This window comes from Macaca thibetana, chromosome 5 (assembly GCF_024542745.1).
Source record: "Macaca thibetana thibetana isolate TM-01 chromosome 5, ASM2454274v1, whole genome shotgun sequence".
Classification (NCBI taxonomy): Eukaryota; Metazoa; Chordata; class Mammalia; order Primates; family Cercopithecidae; genus Macaca; species Macaca thibetana.
In genome coordinates, this window is record NC_065582.1 from 164336262 (window position 1) to 164349184 (window position 12923).

Consider the following 12923-nt stretch of genomic DNA (forward strand, 5'->3'; position numbering starts at 1 on the left):
AAGCAGAACTATACAGTATTTATCTTTTTGTGAGTGGTTTATTCCACTTAGCTTAATGTCCTCAAGGTTCATTCATGTTGCAGCATGTGTCAGAATTTCCTTTCTTTTTACGGCGAAATAACGCTTTTATATATATAAATGTGCTATATGTATATACTACATTTCATTTAACCATCCATCTGCTGATAGAAAGTTGAGTGGCTTCCGGCTGCTTCTCTCTGGCTCAGGCCCGTCGCTCCGATAGGATGTGCAAGTGTCATGGACTTCATACTGCTAGGAAGCTCTGTAGTCACCGATGAGACCAGAAGTGGCATGATAAACAGTACAAGAAAGTCCATTTGGGTACAGCCCTGAAGGCCAACCCTTTTGGAAGTGCTTCTCGTGCAAAAGGAATCGTGCTGGAAAAAGTAGGAGTTGAAGCCAAACAGCCAAATTCTGCCATTAGGAAATGTGTCAGGGTCCAGCTGATCAAGAATGGCAAGAAAATCACAGCCTTTGTACCCAACGACGGTTGCTTGAACTTAATTCAGGAAAACGATGAAGTTCTGGTTGCTGAATTTGGTTGCAAAAGTCATGCTGTTGGTGATATTCCTGGAGTCCGCTTTAAGGTTATCAAAGTAGCCAGTGTATCTCTTTTGGCCCTATACAAAGGCAAAAAGTAAAGATCAAGATCATAAATTTTAATGGTGAAAACACAGTAGTAATGGATTTTCATATGCCCAAAAAAAGAAAGTTGAGTGGCTTCCACCTGTCGGCTGTTAGGAATAATACTGCTATGAACATAGTTGTACAAATATCTCCTTGAGAATCTGGTTTTAATTATTTGGGGTTTATACCCAGAAGTAAAATTGCTTGATCATATGGTAATTCTAGTTTTGATTTTTAGAAGAACTGCCATATTATTTTCCATAGCAATTACACCATTTTATATTTTCACCAACAGACCACAAAAGTTAAAATTTCTCTACACCTTCACCATCACTTGTTATTTTCTTTTTTACATATATAATGGCCATGATAATGAATATGAGATGGTATCTCATTGTGATTTTGATTTGTGCTTCCCTACTGATTAGTGATGTTGAATATCTTTTCATGTGCTCTTTGGTCATTTGTATATCTTCTTTGGAGAACTATCTACTCAAAACCACACAATATTTTAAATTGGTTTGAGCTAGGAATCCTAGAGTAGGCTTTGACCCCAGGGCTTCGAAAATTATCAATTCTGGCAGGTTATGAGGGAGAGAGGCATGTGAGGAACCCACTGAGGGCCATGAGCCACCATCCACCCCAGGTGGTCTGCAAATTTGAAAGGATTACTGTCTCAACTACCCGCCTCGCCCTACACTGAACTTCATGTATATCAGCTCCATTCATTTTAAAAAACACTTTGGCCTAAGGCAAATGAGGACCTTGGATAGCAGTTTGAGGATAATCTTTCAGAGCCCTGCCTAACCTAGAAGAAGCTATCAATGTCTACCACCACATTTCTTTGCGTATATTTCCCTATTCCCTCCCACCAAGCTCAACCTCAATTCACTGGAGCTCAGTAGCATCTGCTCCTTTTGGAAGAGGCTTTTGTGCTCTACTTCAAGACTCTGTCCACCAATCCCAATTGTATTCTCTACTGCTTGCCCTGTTATACTAAATTTGGTCCATGTATTAGTCTCCTTGGGCTGCCATAATAACATACAAAAGTCTGGGTGTCTTAAAAAAAATAGGTATTATTTTCTCACAACTGTGGAGCCTAGAAGTTCACAGTCAAGGTGCTGACAAGCTCAGTTTCTGTTGAGGGCTCTCTTCCTGGCTTGCAGACTGCCACCTTCTTGCTGTGTCTTCATATCACCTTTCTTCTTTTTATATGTAGATATCTATCTCTCTCTCTCTCTGTCTCTCTTCCTTATTCTATAAGGCTATTGGTCTTATCAGGTTAGGGTCCCATTCTTATAACTTTTTTCACCTGAGTTACCTCTTAAAGATACTATTTTCAAAACAGTCTCATGGGGGGTTAAGGGGGTGAATTTTCAGGGAGCACAATTTAGTCCAGAACAGCCTGCATCCTAATTTATGTTTGCTGCCTAGCCTCTATAGGCTATTAACTTTATAACTTCTGAAACACAGAGTCCAATTTTACTATTTACATTACTATATATTATACTTATGAATCACCCATTTACTAGCTGGGACAACTTAATTTCTTTGCCTACCCATTCGGTTACCTTTTATCATTTGCTGCTGCTCATCAGTATCTATGATTCACTTTCTTTAGTCATCTTCTATATTTTCAATAATAAACTACTGGTTACGTTTTCAATCTCTTCATTTCTGTTTAGGTGAGCCTCTGAGAAAATCCTAAAAAATTTAAAGATCTTTAGCCATAAACTCCAAAACTCAGCATACTCATCTTTATGTCCATCTATCCAGTTTCAATAAATGTGCTAATGCTTTTTTTCCCCTAATATCTGATAAACATCCTTTAATCAGAACGAGATCTCTACCTTGGCCTTTGCACTCACGTCCTCATCTTGGAAAATATCTCAGTATTCCGGCACTTTTAGAACTAGAACTCTGCTTGCTTGTCTAAGTAACCAGTAGCTAGGGCCTTATTCCCTGTTAGTAGACTTTCTGGTTGCTTGCCCTCTGCTTGCCCAACTCCTAAGCCCTACAAGGCCAGGAACTGCATTGTGTCTTCCCTCGTCTCACTAGTGCTTCAGTCCCTGCAGTATAGTGGTCCTCAATATCTGTTTTATTAATTGTCTCTTGGATTTCTGAATATCACCAATTTTTTATTCCCCTGTGGGGATACCTAGTTATTAAACAGTGAACTGCAGACCAACTAATGTGTAAAACCACCACCTGTTATCTGCTGGCTTACTTTCTGGTTATCGTTACCTGTTCTATATTCTGGATTCCCTACCAGCATCTGTAGCAATGATTCCTGGGTCTATTCCAGTTGGACATTTCATTTGCAGAAACTGGGCTATTATTTACTGGATCCAAAGCATGACACTAGCCACAGTGTGATTGTAGCAATTTATTTGATTTCTCTACATCCTGGCTTCTTCATCTTTTGAGGGAAAATGTAAGACTAGGTGATCTCTATATATTGCCTCCTCCTCTTCAATCTGGGCTCAAGGACTGTTTTGACTAATAGAATATGAGAAAGGTGACAATGTGCAGACCTTTAGACCTAGAAATTGGTAGTTTCCACTTCTGACTCTTGGAGCATTTACTCTTTGAGCCCTGAGTGATGATGTTAAGAAATACAATGATTCTGCTGGAGAGATCATAAAGGTGGGCTGTGAGAGTATAGATAGATAGAACAAATCATCTGAGATCAGACTTTCAGCTGTCCCTGCCAAGGCACCAGAAATGTGAGTGAAACCCTCTTGGACCCTCCAAACCAGGCAAGCCTCCAGCTGAAAAACACAAGTGAACCAGCTGATACCATATAGAGCAGAAGAATTACTCAGCTGAGCCCTCTCCAAATTCTTAACCACAGATCATAAACATAATTAATTGATTGTTCTTACAAACCCTGCGTTTGTTATATTTGTTACGCAGAGATAAACAGAAAAGGTGCTTAGAGTTTTAGAAATTTAAAATGGAAACTCTGCTTCTAGAAATATTATAGTCTACATATCCTCAAAACCTTTCCATTACAAAACACTTTAAAACACTGGATAAACATTTTTTTCAAAATTATTTTAAATGCATAGTTAAGCTCACAAGAGAATAAGAAAGTATTCAGAAGTGAAGGATCCCAGAATGAATCTAGACTAGTAAGCAGGCGCTAAAGCTGGCAGCCACCCCAAGGGCGTTGGCTGACCTCCAAATAGCAAGAGACTTGGATTTTAATAGCTGAAAGTCTTAGGCCTTCACAAAATATGGAATTGAAGTTGAAATGCTGAACAAAGCCAAGAGCCTAAAGGGCTACACTCTGAAAGGGAGACCGAATAGAAAAATATCAGCCTTGCTAAAGGATATAACTGGGAACTATTTTTGGCCTTGAGTGAAGGAAAATACAAAAAGAACATCTCCTCTGAGAATCTGTTAACAGAAGCAGTCCTCCCACAATGTATACACATATCAAAATATAACATTTTAACCTATAAATATATGCAATTATAGTTATTACTGTCAATTTAAAAAATAAAAACATAACAACAAAAAAGAAGCATTCCTCAAATAAATTTGTGGATCCAACTCAAAACTATCTACATGCTCCAAAAAAGTTAAGAAATTAATATAAAGTGGCCTGACATTGGGAACAGTTCCAGGTGCTCAACAAAAGCAAAGGCAAATTCCCTATAAATAATTGATTCTCAATCTTAACGTAGTAGGATTTCTACAGATAAAGGTTGTGGTGGGCTGGAGCTGTCTCATGCAGACTTACTTGAGAAAGCCAATTGTGTGCACCTCTTTTCAACTTCACATTCAGTGATGTCAAACTAGCAATACTAACTGGCAGACAGTATCAAAATTGACTATCATGGGAACATTTATACCATAGAAATTGGCAAACAAATTTAGCTTTTTATAATGGGAACCAGTTTATTAGCACTACACTAGATAAAGGCCCCATAAATATATATAATAAGCTTACTACTAGAAACAACATAAAAAAGAGACATTAGAAAGATTTTTTAAAAACAGCATAATTAAACCCCTAAAGGATTCCTGTGTTAAAATATAAGATAAAGAATATGAAGCCGGAGGCCGGACATGGTGGCTCATGCCTATAATCCTAACGCTTTGGGAGACCAAAGCAGGTGGATCACTTGAGGTCAGGAGTCTGAAACCAGACTGGTCAACATGGTGAAAACCTGTCTCTACTAGAAATGCAAAAAAATTAGGCAGGTGTGGTGGTGGGCACTTGTAATCCCAGCTACTTGGGAGGCTGAGGCAGGAGAATTGCTTGAACCCAGAAGGCAGAGGTTTCAGTGAGCCAAGATTATGCCATTGCACTCCAGCTTGGGTGACAGAGCAAGACTGTCAAAAAAAAAAAAAATGTGTGTGTGTGTGTGTGTGTATATATGTGTGTGTGTGTGTGTATATATGCATGTGTGTATATACATGCATATATAATATATATACACATGCATATATAATATATATACACATATATTACATATATATGCATATATAATATATATACACACACATGCATATATAATATATATATAGTGGTAATCTTAGATATGCTTACACAAAAGAGAAAAACATAGACACGGACAAAGAATAAGAGATGACATATAGTGGTACTCAAATACCTGTTTATTTGATCTGTTTATTTGGTACTCAAATATCTGTTCCAGAGAAGTGACTAGAAACACCTAAAGCAAGGAAGGAGAAGGAAGCAAGGCAGCCTGATCATCTGGGATCTGCTAAGAACCTAGGGAAGCTCCTTAATGCAGATAAAGAGTGAGTGGCCCTTAGTGATCCACATTCCTACCACAGACTCCTGTAATCCTAGTCATAGGAGAGTTTCTAGATACTAGCAGGCCCAAAACTTACCTAGGGAGCTGCCTGGAGCCTGCATGAAGGCATTGTTCCTGAAAGGGAACTCCTGCTGAGTCCCACACACCCCTGAGCCCTAAGCAGCTACAGTAAGACACCCTATTGAGAGCCCAACCCCCACCAGACTACATCCTGGATAAAAAGCCCAATAGTTACTGCATCTCCACATTGCTGGAGCTCCATTGACATTCCCGACCTGCAGCCACGGCCATGGCTGAAGTGAGCCATTGGCAATTCCATGCTGCCCCCGCAGCAAAGCAACTGTGCATTTTACATGTCCCAAGGAAATACTCCCCTACCAGCAGCAACTGCCACTGTGGCCTACGACCACCTTGAAAAAACAAGAGAAAAACAAGTATTCCCCATGTACCTAAATAAGCTGCTGCCACTGAAAGCAGTCCCAGACTTGCAAGCAGCAGGACTAGAATACAATCACTGCCACTCAACCCAAGCATTTCTCTAGGGACCTGGAGATCTCCCCCTGACTACCACAGTCAGTGCGTGCACACACCATCATAGGGCTTAAGAACACTCTTCCTGGCCCAGGTTTGATTTTCCAGTGCCTAAGCACACCATTCAGGGGCCTGAGGACCACACAGATCAATCCATCACCATTAGCACCTGAGCATTCCTTTTGAAGGTCTGAAGTTTGTCCCACCCAACTTGCTGCTACCACCACAGCTGGCATCCACCCACACACACCACCAAGTCTGGGAATTGACTCACCCAGCCCATCAGAGTCACCACCAACACCAGCGCAAATTGCCTGGGAGCCAGATAATTATCCTGCCACTGCTACTAACATCACCAAGACCACGCCTGCTGTCTAGCGGTCCAAGAACTTGCCCACTCACCTAGCCCATGCCTGATACCACTGGCACCCAAGTAAGTCTCCTTGAGGAACAAGAATCAGTTTGAACTTGGAACACTAGTGGCAGTATACAACACACTTGGACCCAAAGACAAGAATGTGTGGCCTACTGCTACCACCACTGGGGCCCAAGGAGAGGCCCACCTGGTGTCCAAGTCCCCAGCAAAACTTCACCGCAGCCTCCACTAACCACTGCACTCTAAGCCACTGAGGAAATTACAGACATTATTGATGCTTTTTACAACTAAGAAATTATAAATTATATGGAGACTACATCACTCCACATATCCAGAATCAAAGCCAAGTACCCTACCCAATCAACACCAGAGATATATCTTCAGGAAAAAAGTCCTGCCCTATGATAGCAAAATCAGAAAATTGAAAGACGCAACTGTTACACCAAATGTGCAGATGTCAATGTAGGGACACAGGAAATATTTTTAAAACAAGGAAATATAACGCCTCCAAAGGAACACAATAATTCTTCAGCAACAGTACCCAATCAAAAACAATTTTGAAATCCCAGAAGAATTCAAAATAATATTAGAGAAGCTTAGTGAAATCCAAGATAATTCAGAAAAACAATACAAAGAAATAAGAAAAATAATTCAGGAAATGAATGATAAAATTACCCAAAAGATATGTATTATTTTTAAAAACTAGAAAAAAATTGGAACTGAAGAATTCATTAAATAATATACAAAATACATTCAAAGTTCCAATAATAGGGTAAATCAAGCAGAAGAAAACATTTCAGAACTTGAAGACAGGTCTTCTGAAATAGCATAGTCAGATAAAAATTTTAAAAACTAAAAAAAATGAACAAAGCCTATAGGAGATATGGGGTACCATAAAATAAGCAAATGTTCAAATTTCCAGTGTCCAAGAAGGCAAAAAGGAAACACAGAGGATGGAAAAAATTATTTAATGTGTTAATAGCTGAAAACTTTCTAAGTCTAGCAAAAAAATTGGATATCCAGATACAAGAAGCTCAGAGATCTCCAAACAGATACAATTCAAAAAGATCTTATTTAAGACCTGGCACATCATAGTCAAAGACAAGAGATTTCTAAAAACAGTAAGAGAAAGTTATCTATTTACTTATAAGGAAACTCCCATCAGACTAACAGCAGATTTCTCGGCAGAAACCTTACAAGCCAGGAGAAAATGGTGTGTTGTATTCAAAGTGCTGAAAGAGAAAAAAAAAAGCTGTCAGTCAAGGATACTATACCCAGCAAAGTTATCATTTATGAATGAAGGAGAAATAAAATCTTTCTTTCCCAAAAAAGCAAATGCTGTAGGAATTCATTACCACTAGACCTGTCCTATAAAAAATGCTTAAGGGAGTTCTACACCTGTAAACAAAAATACAATATCTATAATTGTGAAAACACACAAAAGTTAAAAACCCATCACAGAGCAAACATGAAAAGAGCAAGAGAAAGGACTCAAATGCTACCAGTATGGAAAACCACCAAACAATATTAAACAATTGTCTGTAAAAGGATTTAAACACTATCACTACACAATACCATCAGTCATAGTAAATAATAAACTCAAATTGTACCTTTTTGCAGCTGACATAATCTTTTATCTAGAAAAAACTAAAGATCCAACCAAAAAACTCTTAGACCTAACACATAAACTTAGTAAGTTTTCAGGATACAAAATCAACATACAAAAATCAGTATTTCTATACACAAGTAATGAACTGACTGAGAAAGAAATTAAGAAGGCAGGCTGGGTGCAGTGACTCACGCCTGTAATCCCAGCACTTTGGGAGGTCAAGGCAGGTGGATTGACCTGAGGTCAGGAGTTTGAGACTAGCCTGGCCAAAATAGTGAAACCCTGTCTTTACTAAAAATACAAAAAATTAGTCAGGCCTGGTGGCGGGTGCCTGTAATCCCTGCTACTCAGGAGCCTGAGGCAGGAGAATTGCCTGAACCTGAGAGGTGGGGGTTCCAGTGAGCCAGGATTGTGCCACTGCACTCCAGCCTGGGCAACAAGAGCAAATCTCTGTCTCAAAAAAAGAAAGAAAAAAACAAACAGAAATTAAGAGGGCAATGTTATTTATGATAGCTATAAAAGTAAAAATAAAGTAATGAGAATAAATTTAACCAAGGAGGTGAAAGAACTTTCTACAAGGAAAACTACAAAATACTAATGAAAGAAATTGAAGAGAACACAAACAAATGGAAAGACATGCCATACTCATGAATCAGAAGAGTTAAAATCATTAAAATGACCACACTACCCAAGGGAATTATTATATTTATCATTATTTTTCATAGAAATAGAAAAACCAATCCTGAAATTTGTATGGAACCACAAAAGAGCCCAAATAGTCGAAGCAATCCAGAGCATAAAGAACAAAGCTGAAGGCATCACACTACCTGGCTTCAAAATATATAAAAGGCTATAATAACCAAAACAGCATGGTATTGGTATAAAAACAGACACAGAGCCCATGAAACAGAATAGAGAACCCAGAAATAAACCTACGTATTTACAGCCAATAGATTTTCAACAAAAGTGCCAAGAACATATACTGAGGAAATGATACCTTTTCAATAAACGGTGCTGGGAAAGTTGGATATCTATATGCAAAAGAATGAAACTCTACTCTCGTCTCTCACCATACACAAAAATCTACTGAAGATGGATAAATACTTAAATGTAAACCCCAAAAATTTAAGTCTATAAGAAGAAAGTATAGGAGAATCACTTAGTCTAGGTAACTATTTATAGCTAAAACCTCAAAAGCACAGGCAACAAAAGCAAAATAGGCAAATGGGACTATATTAAACTAAAAATCTTCTGCATAGCAAAGGGTATCCAGTATATACAGGGAACTCAAGCAACTCAACAGTAAATAATAATAATAATATTACCATTAAAAAGTGAGCAAAGGGGGCCGGGCGCGGTGGCTCACGCCTGTAATCCCAGCACTTTGGGAGGCCGAGACGGGTGGATCACAAGGTCAGGAGATCGAGACCATCCTGGCTAACACGGTGAAACCCCGTCTCTACTAAAAGTACAAAAAAAAAAAAACTAGCCGGGCGAGGTGGCGGGCGCCTGTAGTCCCAGCTACTCGGGAGGCTGAGGTTGGAGAATGGCGTAAACCCAGGAGGCGGAGCTTGTAGTGAGCCGAGTTCGCGCCACTGCACCCCAGCCTGGGTGACAGAGCAAAGACTCCGTCTCAAAAAAAAAAAAAAAAAAAAAAAAAAAAAAAAAAAAAAAAAAGTGAGCAAAGGACATGAATAGCTTATTGCTCATAGGCTATAAACCTGTACAACATGTTACAGTACTGAATACTGTAAGCAATTATATTTCAATGATAACGATTTGTTTATCTAAACACAGCTAAACATAAAGGTATGACTTGAGCTATGATGTTATGACTGCTATGATATCTCACTAGGCAACAGTAATTTTTCATTGTCATTATTATTATTATTATTATTATTATTATTTGAGACGAAATCTCGCTCTGTCGCCCAGGCTGGAGTGCAGCAGCATGATCTCAATTCACTGAAACCTGCGCCTTCCAGGTTCAAGCAATTCTCATCCCTCAGCCTCCTGAGTTGCTAGGACTACAGGTGGCCTACCACCAGGTCTGGCTAATTTTTTGTATCTTTAGTAGAGACAGGGTTTCACTATGTTGGCCAGGCTGGTCTTGAACTCCTGACGTTGGGAGCCACTCGTCTAAGCTTCCCAAAGTGCTGGGATTACAGGTGTGAGCCACCACTCCTGGCCTCAGATTCATTATTATCTTATGAGACCAGTATCATATATGCAGTCCACTGATCAAAATGTCATTATGCAGCACATGACTGTCTATGCATTGGAAATATTTTCTCCCAGTTCATGGCCTATCTTTTATTTTCTTAACGTTATCCTTCAAAGAACAAAATATTTCATTTTTATGAAGCCCAGTTAATTTGCCAGGTATTTTTTCTTCTATAGGTCATGATTTTTGTGGTCTACGTAAAATATTTTGCCTATCCCAAGACCAGGAAGCTTTTCTCCTATGATTTTAGTTTTATAGCTTTATATGTAATGTTCGCTTTATTTATATTGATAGCTTTATATTTTATGTTTCAAGTAAATTTTTGTGTATGGTATGATATAAAGGTTGTGTTTCATTTCTTTTCTTATGGATATCTGGTTATTCTAGCACCATTTGTTGAGAAGACTATTCCTCCCCCTTAATTCCTTGGCACCTCATTGAAAATTGATTAAATGTGTGTGTGTATGTGTGTTGACATATTTCTGAACTCTACTCTATTCGATTAATGTATTTTTACATTCTAATGTTAGAACAACATTGCCTTGATTACTATAGTAAATCTTGACATTGGATAATGTTAAGTCCTACAATGTTGTTCTTTCTCAAAATGCTTTTTGGCTATTCTAACTTCTTTCCAAATACACATTTTTCTTTTTCTTTTTCTTTTCTTTTTTTTTTTTTGAGAAAGGATCTTATTCCATTGCCTAGGCTGGGGTGTAGTGGCACAATCTCAGCTCACTGTAGCCTCAACATCCTGGGCTCTAGTGATTTTCCCACTTCAACATCCTTAGTAACTGCGACTACAGGCATGTACCACCACGTGCAGCTAATTTTTGGATTTTTTGTAGAGATGGGTTTTTGTCACGTTGTGCAGGCTGGTCTCAAACTCCTGAGTTCAAGTGATCCTCCTGCCTGCGTCTCCCAAAGTGCTGGGATTATAGGCATGAGTCACCATATCAGCCACAATTTTTAATACATATTTTTTCTTTTCACTAAAAAAAATTTTCTAATTTTGCTTGTGATTTATTATTTAACCCATGGGCTGAATTTCCATATTTGGGGATTTTCCCGATGTCTTCTGTTAGTGGCTTCTAATTTAATTTTGTGTAGTCAGGGAAGATAATATGTACGAACTCTTTTACTCACAATACTTCTGACACTGAATATCTGTCCCACACCAACCAATTCTCCAATACTCTAGACACCAACTAGGTATCCTACAATTTAATTCAATTCTGACTTTATACTCCCAGAGTTAAGGCAGACCCCACAAGACTGCCCCCATTTCAGACACCAGTTGAAATCCTGATCATCCTATACTTTTGAGCAGCCAGCTATTAATCAGGGAGTCCTATGAACCCCTCTTTGGATTTGATAATTTATTTGAACAGCTCACAGACTTCAAGAAAACACTTTACTTAGTATTACCAGTTTATTGTAAAGAATATAAGTCAGAAAGGGCAAAATGGAAGACATGCATAGGACAACGTATAGAGGGTGTGGGGTGTGGCCCAGAGCTTCCATGCCCTCTCTGGGCATACCACCATCCCAGCACCTGGATATGTTCACCAACCTGGATGCTCTCAAAACCACATCACTTAGGGGTTTTGTGGAGGTTTCATTATGTAGACATGAATTGGTTAAATCATTGAATATTGGTGATTAACTCAACCTCCAGCCCATCTCCCTTCCCTGATGTCAGGGTGTGGAGCTGAAGGTTCCAACTCTCTAATCATGCCTTGTTCTTTCTGGTGACCCACCACCAACCTGGAACTATCTAGATGTTCCCAACCACCAATCATCTCATTGACATACTAAAGACACTCTTATCATTCTAAAGATTCCAAGGATTTTAGGAGCTATGTGCCTGGAACTGAGGACAATGACCAAACATTTACTTTCCATTATGTTACAATGTATAATTTCAGTTCCTTAAGATGTATTCACACCTGCTTTATGAACCAGTTTATGACGCATATTAGTGAGTGTTTCGTGTGTATTCAAAAAACATTTGTGTTTTGATTTTGTTGGATGAAGTCTTCCACAAACGTCCACTAGTTTAATTTGGTCAATAGTAGTTAACAGTTGAAGTCTTCTCTATCCTTCCTGATTTTCTGCCTTCTTGTGCCATCAACTAGTGGAAGTAGATCCTTGGAACCTCCAGTTATAATTGTGGATTTGTCTATTTCTCCTTTCACTTCTGGTAGTTATTACTATATGAATTTTAAAGCTCCCTTATTGATATATATTCTATGAGGATTTTTATGTCTTTTTGGATGAATGAATCTATGTATTATCATTATAAACTGTCACTCTTCATGCCTAGTAGTATTCCTTGCTCTGAAATCTATTTTATGTGATATTCACACACATGCTTCGGTTTTCTAATCTTAGTGTTTGTGTGGCATATCTTTTGTTCATCTGTTTCCTTTAAATTTATATATGTCTTCATATGGAAACTGAGGTTCTCATAGACTCCATATAATCAGGTCTTGTTTTCTTCATCTAGTCTGATAATTGATATCTTATAATTGGAGTGTATTGAAGATTTACATATAATGTAAGTATTCATATGGTTTCATTTATATTTACTACTTTGTTATTTGTGTTTTCTTTTATTCATCTTTTTTTTACTCATTTTTTCCTTTTTCTCTAACTTCATTTGATATTGTGTATATTTTCCTTTTTTATTATGTACATATATTTTTTTCTTTATTTCTTCTAAAAAAAAACGAGATACAT

General features: G+C 38.2%; 1 pseudogene; it reads left to right on the plus strand.

Moving 5' to 3' along the window:
• Positions 1-245: 245 nt before the first annotated feature.
• On the plus strand, positions 246-720 carry LOC126954994 (40S ribosomal protein S23-like; annotated as a pseudogene).
• The last annotated feature ends 12203 nt before the right edge of the window (positions 721-12923 follow it).